Source organism: Schistocerca serialis, chromosome 7 (assembly GCF_023864345.2).
Source record: "Schistocerca serialis cubense isolate TAMUIC-IGC-003099 chromosome 7, iqSchSeri2.2, whole genome shotgun sequence".
NCBI classification, from domain to species: domain Eukaryota; kingdom Metazoa; phylum Arthropoda; class Insecta; order Orthoptera; family Acrididae; genus Schistocerca; species Schistocerca serialis.
Window position 1 is genome coordinate 411,888,513 of NC_064644.1, and position 15,146 is coordinate 411,903,658.

A 15,146-nucleotide genomic window follows, 5' to 3' on the forward strand; every position below is an offset into this window, starting at 1 on the left:
ATTCAGCAAAAAAACTGAAAATGTGAAGTGCATAATTCGTGCATCGTCTAGTGACATTACTACAGTACCCAACTTCTAGATGTTAACTGGATTAAATGGACACAAAGTGCCTGTCCAGAAAACAACACGACGGGTGGAAGAATTTTGGTTGGAACTTCAGGGAATGAAATGTTCTCGAAATGTGACGGACACTCTTACCTGGACTGTCCAAGGATCGACGCCAGCTATGTGCCGTCCGAGGTTCTGCAACCAAGCTTCCACGGAATGTAAAAAACGAACTGCACGTGGACCAATTACTCGACGGGTCACGTCTGATCTGTAATAAGCAATGCTTTTAGTCACAACGAACTGCATCACTACGACTATAATGGAAATGAGAAATGGACACGCTTATGTATTAATCACGTTGTTATACAACGATGTTACTGTGATCAAAAAACTTTACCACGACGATACTAACCTGTAAAAAATTATTGTGCAGCAGATGAATATGAACTGTAATAACGACACGATGTGTATAGGTCAACGCACCTGAAAAATACGGACATTTTTCTTTGAAGTATTTCAAAACAATACTATGTAACTAAGAACATTCAACAATCTAAGTTGTATTGTGTTATAACAAATATTGTAAATTTAAAACTAAGTTACCTGTCATAGAATGTAGTCTTCATATGTAATCTTGGTTGAATATTTTCTTTGTGCAACGACTGAAAAACGCGCGCACACGAACAATATGATCTGCAATACTGTGCCGCGTGATCTAACTGTACGATATAACGGCAGTCCCGAAGTTACACAGACGCTTCTGCGCATGCGCGCACTCTATCTGCCAACATTAGAACTTTTACGGCGCACCCGCGTCATTCAAATTTTGTATATAATGTGTATAATGTGTAATGTAAGTCATGTAAATAGTTGTAGATAACTTAGATTTTCTTGTGCCTTTAGGTGAATTGCTCGCCTGCAGGTGTGTCCTTTCGCCTCGCAATTCAGGGGGCAATATAAAGGCACATTTGCATGCCGAGCGTGAGTTTCCTCGGAAACGCAAAATATTAATTAAATAAATAATCAGTGACAAATAAATAAAGCCTATGGCACACAACTGCAGCGCTGTGTCGCTGATAAAACAAAAGCACAATTACGTTACTCTTATGTTTGATTAAGAAAGAGAGAGCTCTGGTTGAAGTGGTGCGAGAAGCACGTATTTTATTTTATTGTCTGGCACACCGCCATATTTCATGTTATAGAAGAATACTGCGAGTTGCAACCACGCTAGGCACTCGATTCTGTAAAGAATTTATATTTATAAAAGTAAGTAGGATTATGAACTGTAGGCTTATTCATTGAATATATCTGATTTAACTAACTGTGTAACTTTTTTATGTTTAGTAGACAATCACCTCTGTACGACGTATTGGCATGGCTGGCAAATTATTGTAATATTGAGATTTAGATTATGAGTCCGCACCTACCGCAGCAGTCTTTGGAAACGATTTAATTACGAAGTCCGATTATTCAGTTTTATTTCACGGTCAACTACGAGTAACATTGCCTTTACGAAAAAGCCATTGTCAAGCGTCTGATACCGAATAATTAAACGTCCACTTCCAGATAAGCAGATACAATTGCAATCACAATCACCATCATACAGATAGAATAATTAACATATTTAAAATAACATTTTTTATTTATTTATTTTATTTATTTTATAGTACGCTGTATGTATTTACCCACAACAGTGAACATACAGTTACTCACACAAATAGAAAGACGATACTAGGTGGTGTGGGGGAAACATTTCAGTATAATGGCCCTGTAGAGCTAAACAGTAATTAGCCTAGTAAGAAAATGGAGTCGTTATAAATGTCTACCGTTAGACAGGACACGATCCTGATACAACACTCATAGTGAACCTGCAATATAAATATGTTAGTAATTTAGTAATTAATGTTTCATTGTGTGTATATATGTCTAGTCTTATAGAGTAACTACATTATGGTCCTTTGTATGTTTCATGCTAACGCTAACGTGCGGGAGTATCTTGTGAAGAGAACGAGTGCGCCTTCCCAGCAGCCGAGCAGAAACTTCAAAAAGGCCAGAACATTTGAATTACTAGCTTTCTTGAGCATTTATGCATTGTAGTGACCCCTCATGTAGAAATTTTCTAAGTATAAATAGAGTTGCTATATTACTTTTACTAGAATTCCAGTATTTCAGTAGATATAGTAGGACAACATTTTATGTGTTATCTATGCACTGTTTTTGTGTCACATTGTAAAGTGTACATTAACAGCATTAGGACATTAACGTTTTTGCGTGTGTAAAAGTTTAATAGTCACTTTTGTAGGACTTATTTAGAGGAGAAACTGTCAATTGCTCATTTACATGGTGATAACTAGATCTATGTTCAAAGCCATAAGCAAGCACGCATCACAATGCCACAAAATGAATTAAATAGTGTGAATGCATCGTCAACTAGTGCCACAGAATTTAATACCGCCGTAGTTAGCGATATGTCGATTACGGCTGAGCAACCAGCAATAATTAATGCGCTCACGCCGTCGACACAAACGGTTGCTAGTTCCGACATTCATATGTCGAAAGAAGTCCAGAGAAATATGCAGCAACCAACAAACAACATGAATTTCATCTCTGACACAGACGCGTGCGAAAACGAAATGACTGTACCGAAAATTGTGTCGGTACAATCCTCATTAAGCCCAGTGCAATCGCCAATTGCTGAGAATACCGATTTGTTATCCCAGCTGATGTCAAGTTTGACTGTCATAACACAAGGGATTAAGGCATTGGAAACATCGCAATCTAATCTTGCAACGGCACATTCCACGTTTGCAAACGACATGAATCGTAGATTCCAGGCATTGGAGAGTGCGCAATTTAATTTGGCTCAGGAGCAATCTAATAAACTAAAAGAAATAAATGATAAGATTACTGAAAAATTCCAGAGTTTGGAAACAAAGCAGAGTCAATTGATTACCAGTCAGGCACAACTCATAGTTACACAAGAACAACAGTATCAGGAATTAACAAACAAATACAAAGACATCTTATGTCGTCAAGATACACTAAATCATCAAGTGCAGGAAGTTATTCATGTACAGAACACTATTGCGCAAGACGTGAGTACAATTAAGCACGATAACGAGCAAGCTGTCATTGAGCTTACTCGGAGGATAGACACTCTCAGTCTCGAAGGCGAGAAACACATAGAGAAACTTTTCAATGAACATAAGATCGCATTTTCTAAGGACATTGAAGATTGGGCGAAAAAGCAAACCGAGACAGTGCGAAATTATGTTGACAAAACCTTCAAAGAAACAGTTTCTAACGTGCAAGTTAACAACGAAGCTGCACACGAACAACTTAAAGCAGAAGTTAAAGAGATTAAGGAGAATATAGGAGATGAATTTCCGGCTTGGAAAGCAAAGATAGAAAATACATTAAAAGCATGCCAGCAAGGTCTAGTTAATACTAGAGGGGCACATACTACTTGCAGTTTATCAAAAGCAGACATTATTCCTGATGAAACCAGTGAAACCGAATCCATGCAACAATATCCATGTATTGGTGCATATTTACGTAATCAACCAGAAACAAATTATCGAGATTATCATTCACCGCGTAGTAGCCACCAGAATACACCTGTGACTATGAATGAAGAAAAAATGCTTAAATATCGTCAATTCCAGATATTTATTCCCGAAAGGAAGTCGATCAATCCCGTGGTATTTATCAAGCAATTTAAAGGGATATTGCCGCGAATGTGGACTGAGCAACAAAAAATTATGTACGTTGCAGGATTCATACATGGAGATGGATCGATGTGGGCGTCAGAAGCATCCGATTGGTGTCAAGATTATGACCAATTTGAGCGCGCTTTCTTGCACAAATACTGGAATAAAGGTGTACAAGAAAGACTACGTAAGGAAGTTTTTGACCCACAACCTTTTTCTTTCAAAAATGGATCTTTAAGAAAGTATTTCGAGAAGTATATAAATAAAAGTAAATACTGGAATGAACCAATCCCGACGCAGGATATCATTCGAATATTAAAGGGCAAACTTCCACTTGAAGTTAAGGAAAAACTTCTACATGTGCCTGAACAACATGTGGAAGATTTTCTAGCCACATTGGATTCAATAGACATTCTGTTCGAAGAATCTCGTATGCCGTATGCGCTATAACCAACCAAGTTACCAACCTAACAAATACAATAGTAACAACAAACAGTATGGAAACAAACCTTTTGCACACAATTCACCAAACCCACAGGTGAATTATTTCCAGAAAAACGTGAAATTTGGTAACGAAAATCCCGACCAGTGTAATCATGACCAACAATGTGAACAAACATATAAACGGAAATGGAGGAAGAATAATAAGAAGAGGAAAGGATACTATCAAGAAGGGAATTATCAGCAAAAACGCCGATATCAGCAACCAACCCATGAATATCACAACCAACCACAAACTTCAGGTTGGATACCAAATGATAATGCAAATGAACGGAGAAATCAACCACCAATAATAACCGACGTAACGGAGCAGACATCTACTAATAATGGACAATCGTCAAACTAAACTCGACTGTCAGAAGCCCCGACGGTGCAGTCGAGGAAGTTTTCAGGGGCGAAAATTCGAGCGTCAAATTTTTCCGGTGCAATGAAGGCAGATTATTAATAGAAGAACTTCAGCACGATATGATGCCTTGTCAAGAGGAACATATCACTGTACCTGTTGCGAAAATGCAGGCGGCGATTGAAGGCATTACTGTGCAAGTTACTTTAGATACAGGAGCAGCAGTAAATGTCATTTCTGAGAAGTTATTTCAAAGAATACTTCAGAAAGCAAATCCACCGATTTTTCCTGTTCAATGTTGTAGAATTGTAGGTCCTACTGGTCATAAGTCTTCTCAGGTTAAAGTGCAGACTCAACTCCAGTTAGATATAGGAAATGTAGCTATAAATTGCACGTTCCTTGTAATAAAAAAATTGGTTGAGGACTGTATCCTGGGTATAGATGAATTTAGAGAGAGAAATTGGCATATCGATTTTTCTCTAGGCCGTGCCAGTTTTACAATAATGGATCAGAAACATCAAGTGAATCTTCTCAGGGAATATAGTACCAATGGAAAGTATTGTCAGGGACGAAAGCTGCAAATAAAGTGGATACATAGCAAACCTGTACGGTATTACCAAATTAATTACTTGCAACCAGTTTTAAACCCTGAAGTTATGGTATATGAAAAGGTGCAAGAACCTGAATATTTGCAACAACACCAAAGAAAGCAATTATATGATCTTCTACAGGAATATCATGAAGTCTTTCAAGAAAGACCTGGTGTAATCAAGGGATACACATGCCATTTAGATGTGATACCACACCAAGCTTTCTGCCGTATTTTTTATCCAGTACCGTGGCACCAACGAAAGGCAGTTGATGCGGAAATCCACCAGATGCTTGAATGGGATCTGATCGAACCTTCGACGAGTCCATACTGTAGTCCACTTCATGTTGTCTCGAAAAAGGGAGGAAAAGTTCGTCTCGTGCTAGACGCACGGCAGATAAATAAGATTATCATGCCCGTGCGAACTCACCCGGAAAATATCGATGAGCTAATTCAAAAGTTCGAGGGGATGAAATACTTAACAAATATTGATTTGAGAAGTTCATTTTGGCAGGTGGCTCTAGACGAACCATCAAAAAAGTACACCGCATTTGTACATGCAGGTAGAAGCTATCAATTTAAGGTTTTACCTTTCGGGCTAAACGTGAGCTCAGGAGTTTTTATAAATGCTCTAGATCATGCATTGGGACCTGCACTTCGAAGCAATTTAACTTTGTTTGTGGACGACGTGCTCATAGCTACGAGCACATGGGAGGAGCACGTTGATTTATTGAGAAGAGTGTTAGAACGTTTCAAGGAAGCAGGCATAACCGCAAATCTGCAAAAGTCCCATTTTGCTCTAGATAAAATCAAATTTTTGGGTCATCTTACAAATGAAAAAGGCATCTTACCGGACTCCGAGAAACTAAAGGCAATCAAAAACTTTGCAGTTCCAACAACAAAAAGACAGTTAAAGGGCTTCCTCGGAGTTGTCTCTTTTTTCAGGCGTTTCATTCACGACCACTCTATTAATGCAGAACCGTTGTACAGCTTGTTGCGGAAAAATACTCCGTGGGTGTGGACGCAACAATGTCAGAATGCATTTGAAGCAATAAAACATGCCTTAGTCAATTCACAAATATTATATCATCCGGATATGAGCCAAGAATTCGGTTTAATGGCAGATGCTTCAGAAATTGGAATAGGTTCATGCCTCTTCCAAGTAAAGATGATAGATAGGAAATCAACTTTCTGTCCAATAACTTTTGCTAGCCGACTCTTAACTGCTTGTGAAAGAACATATACGACTACCGAAAGGGAAGCATTGGCCGTAGTCTGGTCATTTAAGAAATTTTACTATTACTTATATGGAGCGAAGACAACAGTATACTGTGACCACAAAGCGTTAAGTTTTTTGCAAACATGTAAATTATTACATCCAAGATTAGCAAAGATGGACGCTCTCACTCCAAGAGTTTCAATTTGAAATTAAATACCTAGGCGGACAGGATAATTTCATTGCTGATGCACTGTCTAGAATGCCAGATGGAGATTTGTCAACTATCAACATCACCGGCAATCCGTCCGAATTTAATGTTCTTATAATGACTGATGGAATATATAGGAAACATTTTCTTGACATGTGTAAGAACATGGAAAAACTACAGAATGAAGATCCTCGTTGGCATTCAATAAAGGAAACTTTAGCAAAGCCTGGAAACGATGATCTGAAGAGACTGTACAAAGTTGAGGACGATGTCTTATTTTTCAAAGGGCATCTTGATTCAGATAATTGGAAGGTGTGTATTCCCGAGAAGAATGAGAATGACTTAATTTTGCACACGCACATCACTTGGGGACATCTTGGAGTATTAAAGTGTGCTCGGAAGATTCAAGCATATTGCTACTTCCCAAACATTCGCAGGAAAGTGCACAGACAGTTAAGGAAATGTAAAATTTGTCAGCTAGCCAAACCAGGAAATTTTTGTGTGAAAGATTTCCTACATCCTATTATACCCACTAAACCGCTGTCAATCATTTCGGTCGACGTCTGTGGTCCTCTACCATCATCAAGGGGAGGATGCAAATATATTGTAGCTTTTCTTGATATATTCACTAAGTATGTCAAACTTTATCCATTAAAATCAGCTACTGCTGCATCCATAGCCAAGAAGCTGGTCAAGGATTATATACTCAAGGTTGGCAAACCAGAGGCTATTCTTTCTGACAATGGGTCAATGTTCACTGGATTTCGTTGGAGGCAAACATTAGCCAGTTGTGGTATAAAACAAATTCTAACATCAGTGTACCACCCTTCGGCGAATCCCGTGGAACGAATTTTTCGTGAATTAAACCGGTTCATGAGAACATATTGCCACAACCAGCAACCCAAATGGATCGATTATCTTCACGATTTTCAGGAAATTGTAAACAATATGCCACATACTACGACAGAATACACCCCATACGAACTGATGTTTGGAAAACAGGAACAGAATGACTGGATTCGACCAATTCCTAACGTAGCTATTAAGAAAATAGACCTACAAAATAAAGTACGACAATCCTTACTCAATATAATGGACAAGGCAAGAAAAAGGGAAATATATTTTGACAATCGACTTGGAAAAATAAAAACATATAAAGTGAAAGACCAAGTTTTAGTAAAAACTCATCCTAAGGCTTCACTTATACAGAGGAAGAACACAAAATGGCAATTATTGTATCAAGGACCATTTGTGATTACCAAAATACCCCATCCAGGAACTTATGTTTTGAAGGATGTGAAGAATGGAAAGGTGAAAGGAATGTATCCTCATCACTTGTTAAAGCAATTTCATGATGACTGAAGATTCTGAAGATTGAAAATACTATTCTTATCAAATAATATTGATTAGAGAATTTTCACTAAACCTATGAATCATACTTAGGATAGTTTCTTTTTTTTTTTTTTTTGCAATTTAGTAGTTAGTTTTTCTTTTCAGGCATACTGTACGAGAGATATGCAGACATTATGTATAGGTTTTCCACTGTAAGGATAAGTTTTCTTTTCAGTATGCAGAGAATTTAGCTATAGTATGAATGATTTCTTTTAAAAAATTTTTTAGTTAGTAGATAGTAATTTCAATCAGGTTTCACAATGCATAATGACCATGGGTTAGTGACTCAAATGAATCTGGTCTATGGCAAGATATTTTTTCTTATGTCAATTTAACAATCTCAATTTATGTTTGTATTTGCTTTTTTACTCGCTGAGCTGAAGTCATGCTGTTCGGAAGGGGTAACCCGTTCTCAGTTTTAAAAGGACGCCTATTACTTTGTTTCAATCTTTTGTGATGAACATTGTCTTTAGAATTGTACTATTGTTGTAACATACCTGTGTATGTAAATTATGTTATATCAATTGTTGCTCGCGAAGTTACCAACTAAGCGAATGCCTTTCAGTTATAAGCCCATCAACAAGTGTTAAAGTCCATCTGAAAGATGACGAGCATAAGTTGACACGGCAGCTCCAGTTGGATTTGTGTATAGTGCATTCTAGGGTTGTTGATAGAAATGAAGAACACCTTACGACTTCCGAATATTTCGAATTCAGGACAGAGAATTAGAAAGAACTTTAGATTAGATTCTATTTCAGCTCAGCATAGATCAAACACCTTTTCCACGGAACTTACACTGACTCTTATTTTCATGTTAACCATATGCGGATAACCATAATACCCACGAGGAGACGGTGAAATGGGAATAGAATTCAATCAGTTACCCGGAGATGACTGATAGAAGGGAATCGTAGATGGACGTAAACCAACGCGTCGACGGTTCACCTCAAGACACAGAAGATTAACAGTGTTGTGTTTCTTTTGTGAACAGTGTTTAAATTCATTCAACAAAAAAAATCCATATTGTAAATTTTTTTTTTTATTTTCCATTGTAATTCAATTAATTATCCTTGCAAATGAGAAATACGAGGATGGTAAATCTACCCCGAGGTTTTCCTTGGTTTTCCTTTGTGGGGCTTGGCCGAATGGCTAGATTATCCGTTTGAGACATCCCAAGGCGAGTGACAGAAGCTTTGAATGATGATAAAAAAAAGGTTTCTGATCACATCTCATGCCATCCTCGACAAATGAATAAAAGCAAGCATGTAAGCTATGCATATATGCTGCATCAGGAATTCAGCACAGCCTTCGTCAGCAGTATATGCACCCAAATCTATAATTTACATTTAGATAGTCATTCACTAATACCAAAATATCATAAGAAATACAGTGGACATTAATACTCTAGTGGACTTTAATACAGCGTCATAAACAATCACCGATATAGTGTTGTGTGAACGCTCGTGTTTGTTTTTGCCCAAAAACGTTCGTCCACAAGAGGGGCATATATGATGTACCATGCAGCGTAACTTGCTGTGACAGTGCGAGAGAGAGACAAAGATATTGTTTATTACTCTGTGGCGATCAGCGCTCACATAATTATTTTTAGGATATAGACTTTTTTGTTCTTGTTAAGAGTAATTTTAGGAGAGGAGAGCCATTCTTGTGATGTAAAAAATCGACGCTATTGCGAGTTTTTGATTCACATTGTAAAATATAAGTGCATATGGAAGGAAATCAGTTAATAGAACAATAAAATATTGTTCATTTCAAGAAGGTACGTCTTATTATACACCCAGCGATGTACTGCTGTTGTGATTTACTAATAAACACCAGTTGAGAACAGTTCCGACGGGAGCGTTCAGTTCTAGTGAAATAGTTCGATGTTTTCTTCGGAAAAGAAGTCACTTCATGGATCATTCAAATCCATAATAGTAACTGGACATTTCTCAGAACTGAAAGCAATCTGATTGCTATGCAACAGACCCCCGAAGAATATATAATATATTTTGGTTACCACTTTCAGCTCAACACGGTATCTGCAGCATCTGGAGCAGATTTCTACAACAGCGGAAGCGTGTAATCGCCATCAGTTTCACACACCGCCCTGTGTACGCTGTATGTATTTACCCACAACAGTGAACATACAGTTACTCACACAAATAGAAAGACAATACTAGGTGGTGTGGGGGAAACATTTCAGTATAATGGCCCTGTAGAGCTAAACAGTAATTAGCCTAGTAAGAAAGTGGAGACGTTATAGTAGGGTGTAAGACAGGGATGCAGTCTTTCGCCCCTACCTTTCAATCTGTACGTCGAAAAAGCAATGATGGAAATAAAAGAAAGGTTCAGGAGTGGAATTAAAATTCAAGGTGTAAGGAAATCAATGATTCGATTTGTGGATGACGTTGGTATCCTGCGTGCAAGTGAAGAAGACGTACATGATCTGCTGAATGGAACGAACAGCCTAATGTGCACAGAACATGGTTTGAGAGTAAATAGAAGAAAGACGAAAGTAATGAGAAGTAGCAGAAATAAGAATAGCAGGAAACTTAACATCAGAATTGATGGTGATAAAAGTACATGAAGTTAAGGAATATTACTACCTACGCAGCAAAATAACCAATGACGGACGGAGCAAGGAGGACATCAAAAACAGACTAGCACTGGCGAAAAGGCATTCCTGGCCAAGAGAAGTCTACTCGTATCTAACATAGGCCTTAATTTGGGGAAGAAATTTCTGAGAATGTACGTTTGCAGCACAGGATTCTATGGCAGTGAAACATGGACAGTGGGAAAACCGGAAGAGAAGAGAATCGAAGCATTTCAGATGTGGTGCTACAGACGAATGTTGAAAATTAGGTGGACTGATAAGGTAAGGAATGAGGAGGCTCTGTGCAGAATCGGAGAGGAAAGGAATATGTGGAAAACACTGATAACGAGAAGGGTCTGGATAATAGGACACTGGATAATGGGACATTTGTTCGCAGCTAGTGGTCGTGCGGTAGCGTTCTCGCTTCCCACGCCCCGGGTTCGATTCCTGGCGGGGTCAGGGTTTTTCTCTGCCTCGTGATGACTGGGTGTTGTGTGCTGTCCTTAGGTTAGTTAGGTTTAAGTAGTTCTATGTTCTAGGGGACTGATGACCTCAGATGTTATGTCCCATAGTGCTCAGAGCCATTTGAAACATTTTTTTGAGGAGCAGCATTTGTCCGTGGAATCCTGTTAAATTTTTTTACGTTCTTGAGTTGTTCCAAATTCGGCTGTGAATGATTTCTGATGGAACAAGGTTTTCTGCTGCGAAGACATTTGGTTGAACGGGAATTTTCCCGTTCGCTCGAAGGGTTTCTCAGCTGTTTGGATTCCGGCTACTCTAGAATATGAAGGTCGAAACAAAGCACTCTCATCTGTCTCCCTAAAGGGTCTTCCTGGATTAGTAACCTATAGAAACAAAGAGGGAGGGCTGATGGCGGAGGGGGGGGGGAGGGGTTAAGGGTACGAGCGTAGTCTTTCCCGCTATCTTACAGCGCGCACTCTTCACCAATGCGCCACACAGTTCAAACAAATTGCGGTCTCTGCTTGGTCCCGCTGTGCGTCGTGTCGTTGTTTGTTCCTCACAGAACGGTGATTCTTTGGCCAAGTATTTTTATTTTCTATTGCATACCTAGATAGTGCTTACTGCTTACGATGCACAACTTAAAGATTACATAATTTTAAACAAAAACTTATATTTACCTGCTACAACCAATAAATCTTGCAGAGCTCTTCAAGATTACATGTGATGGCGTCAATATAGACTCAACAGCTGAAAGTAGTTTTTCGTTGTCAACCAGTGTTGCCAATGTAGAAAAAATGCGACTGCTAACTCTTACCAGACGCGTACTCTTACCCAACCTTACCCTAATGACTTCCAGCCCTACAGGTCATTGAAGCAGTGCAACGGCTCAATTTGAAAATTTATATCAGATCAGGACTCGAACGTGGATGCTTCACTTCTCTAGAATAGTTGCCTTAACCGCCTCGGCCATCCGGACACGTTTTCCTTTAGACCCAGATTCCCAACTTAACCGCAAAGGCCCTCGCCCATCAAGTCCCCACTGGCAGATTTCTGATTGCCGTAGGAGTTCGGGCGTTGGTTGTACATCCGCAATGAAATTTTTTCATCAGACAGAATTTTCGGCAGAACAGGTACCTCTCAAACCCAATCATGGCCTCTGCTCACCTCGAGAGCGAAGCGGGCGCGAGACACGGAAAGTGTACAAACGGATCAGAGAGGACTGGGGAATTATATTCTGTCATAGTTGTTGAAGTTAGCGATGCCGAAGTTTGAAGAGTGCGAGTGTGAGTGCGAAATCGGACGCTTCAGCTACGACGACCAGGGCTATGGAAACAGGGACTACGAATACGACGATCAGCCACACGGACATGGATGGTGAGGGGCAACAGCAATTCTGATTCCTCCAATTGAGGCAGCATGGAGCTAGACGTGCCCATCGTAACGAAGAACGCAAACGTCCTTTTTGCACAATAGGCGATACTGTGCAGCCATCTGTAGTTAGCAGTCAGTGGCAGTGGATTCATCGAGCCTCTTACGATAAAATCGAGTGAGGTGGCGCAATGGTTAACACACTGGAGTCGCATTGTGGGGGATGATCGTTCAAATCTGCGTCCAGACTTACGTTTTCTGTGCTTTCCATATATGTTCCATGAACATTTCGTGATGGTTTCTTTTAAAGGCTACAGTCGATTTTATTTCCTATCCTTGAAATACACTCCTGGAAATGGAAAAAAGAACACATTGACACCGGTGTGTCAGACCCACCATACTTGCTCCGGACACTGCGAGAGGGCTGTACAAGCAATGATCACACGCACGGCACAGCGGACACACCAGGAACCGCGGTGTTGGCCGTCGAATGGCGCTAGCTGCGCAGCATTTGTGCACCGCCGCCGTCAGTGTCAGCCAGTTTGCCGTGGCATACGGAGCTCCATCGCAGTCTTTAACACTGGTAGCATGCCGCGACAGCGTGGACGTGAACCGTACGTGCAGTTGACGGACTTTGAGCGAGGGCGTATAGTGAGCATGCGGGAGGCCAGGTGGACGTACCGCCGAATTGCTCAACACGTGGGGCGTGAGGTCTCCACAGTACATCGATGTTGTCGCCAGTGGTCGGCGGAAGGTGCACGTGTCCGTCGACCTGGGACCGGACCGCAGCGACGCACGGATGCACGCCAAGACCGTAGGATCCTACGCAGTGCCGTAGGGGACCGCACCGCCACTTCCCAGCAAATTAGGGACACTGTTGCTCCTGGGGTATCGGCGAGGACCATTCGCAACCGTCTCCATGAAGCTGGGCTACGGTCCCGCACACTGTTAGGCCGTCTTCCGCTCACTCCCCAACATCGTGCAGCCCGCCTCCAGTGGTGTCGCGACAGGCGTGAATGGAGGGACGAATGGAGACGTGTCGTCTTCAGCGATGAGAGTCGCTTCTGCCTTGGTGCCAATGATGGTCGTATGCGTGTTTGGCGCCGTGCAGGTGAGCGCCACAATCAGGACTGCATACGACCGAGGCACACAGGGCCAACACCCGGCATCATGGTGTGAGGAGCGATCTCCTACACTGGCCGTACACCACTGGTGATCGTCGAGGGGACACTGAATAGTGCACGGTACATCCAAACCGTCATCGAACCCATCGTTCTACCATTCCTAGACCGGCAAGGGAACTTGCTGTTCCAACAGGACAATGACGTCCACATGTATCCCGTGCCACCCAACGTGCTCTAGAAGGTGTAAGTCAACTACCCTGGGCAGCAAGATCTCCGGATCTGTCCCCCATTGAGCATGTTTGGGACTGGATGAAGCGTCGTCTCACGCGGTCTGCACGTCCAGCACGAACGCTGGTCCAACTGAGGCGCCAGGTGGAAATGGCATGGCAAGCCGTTCCACAGGACTACATCCAGCATCTCTACGATCGTCTCCATGGGAGAATAGCAGCCTGCATTGCTGCGAAAGGTGGATATACACTGTACTAGTGCCGACATTGTGCATGCTCTGTTGCCTGTGTCTATGTGCCTGTGGTTCTGTCAGTGTGATCATGTGATGTATCTGACCCCAAGAATGTGTCAATAAAGTTTCCCCTTCCTGGGACAATGAATTCACGGTGTTCTTATTTCATTTTCCAGGAGTGTAGTATGAGCTTGTGCTATCGTCTCTAATGAACTCGACGTCAGTGGAAGTTAAACCCCAATCTTCCTTCCTAGGATAAAACAGTTACGAAAAAGACAAGCAGGGGAAGCAATTTCAACACGGCAAACAATATGTATAGGTCATTGGCGTCAATGAACGACAACGCAGCAACACACAACAACATCATTAGCAACAATAACAGCAGTACCAGAAATCACTGCCTATCGTGTTGCAGTACTCTGACAGCTACAGGGATCTGCACGCCCGGTTAAAGGCTAGCTCCACTCACGCGCAACCGGAAAGTCAACCTCACGTCTACAAGTGGTTATGTAAAGCTTACGGGCGTGGCCGGAGCAAAGGGGATCCGCTGTTACACATTTCCTACGGTGAAGCCTAAGTACGTAAAAGCACTCATGTATGAAATCTACGAACGGTGACAAACGAAGAAGCGGAACAAGATCGAAAACAGGCGCATTTAGTCGCTACTATCGTCGACTAGCTGCAGATCCTATGATGCCTAAAGACTACCAAAGCGAGAATTTTGCCACAAACTGACAGGGCCAAGAATATTGTGCAAATGACCAATTTCCCATTTGTCTCAGTGTGGAGAAGATAAGCGCGTATGGGGGACCGTAAAAATGCTACAGGTGTCGGGGAGTTTGTCATGTAAGCAAACATTGTACCATATACATAAAGTGCATATAAAATTAATCGTTGGTAAAGCAGATGCCAGACTGAGATTCATTGGAAGAACCCTAAGGAAATGCAGTCCAAAAACAAAGGAAGTAGGTTACACTACACTTGTTCGCCCACTGCTTGAATACTGCTCACCGGTGTGGGATCTGTACCAGATAGGGTTGATAGAAGAGATAGAGAAGATTCAACGGAGAGCAGCGCACTTCGTTACAGGATCATTTAGTAATCGCGAAAGCGTTACGGAGATGATAGA

At 41.2% G+C, this 15,146-nt stretch overlaps 1 long non-coding RNA gene across 1 annotated transcript; it reads right to left on the minus strand.

Annotated features, from left to right (window-relative positions):
* Nucleotides 1-204: 204 nt before the first annotated feature.
* On the minus strand, nucleotides 205-697 carry LOC126412537 (uncharacterized). Its single transcript, XR_007575304.1, has 3 exons — nucleotides 652-697; nucleotides 461-531; nucleotides 205-316 (listed from the first exon to the last, which is right to left on the minus strand). It is a non-coding gene; the product is annotated as an uncharacterized LOC126412537 (long non-coding RNA).
* Nucleotides 698-15,146: the final 14,449 nt, after the last annotated feature.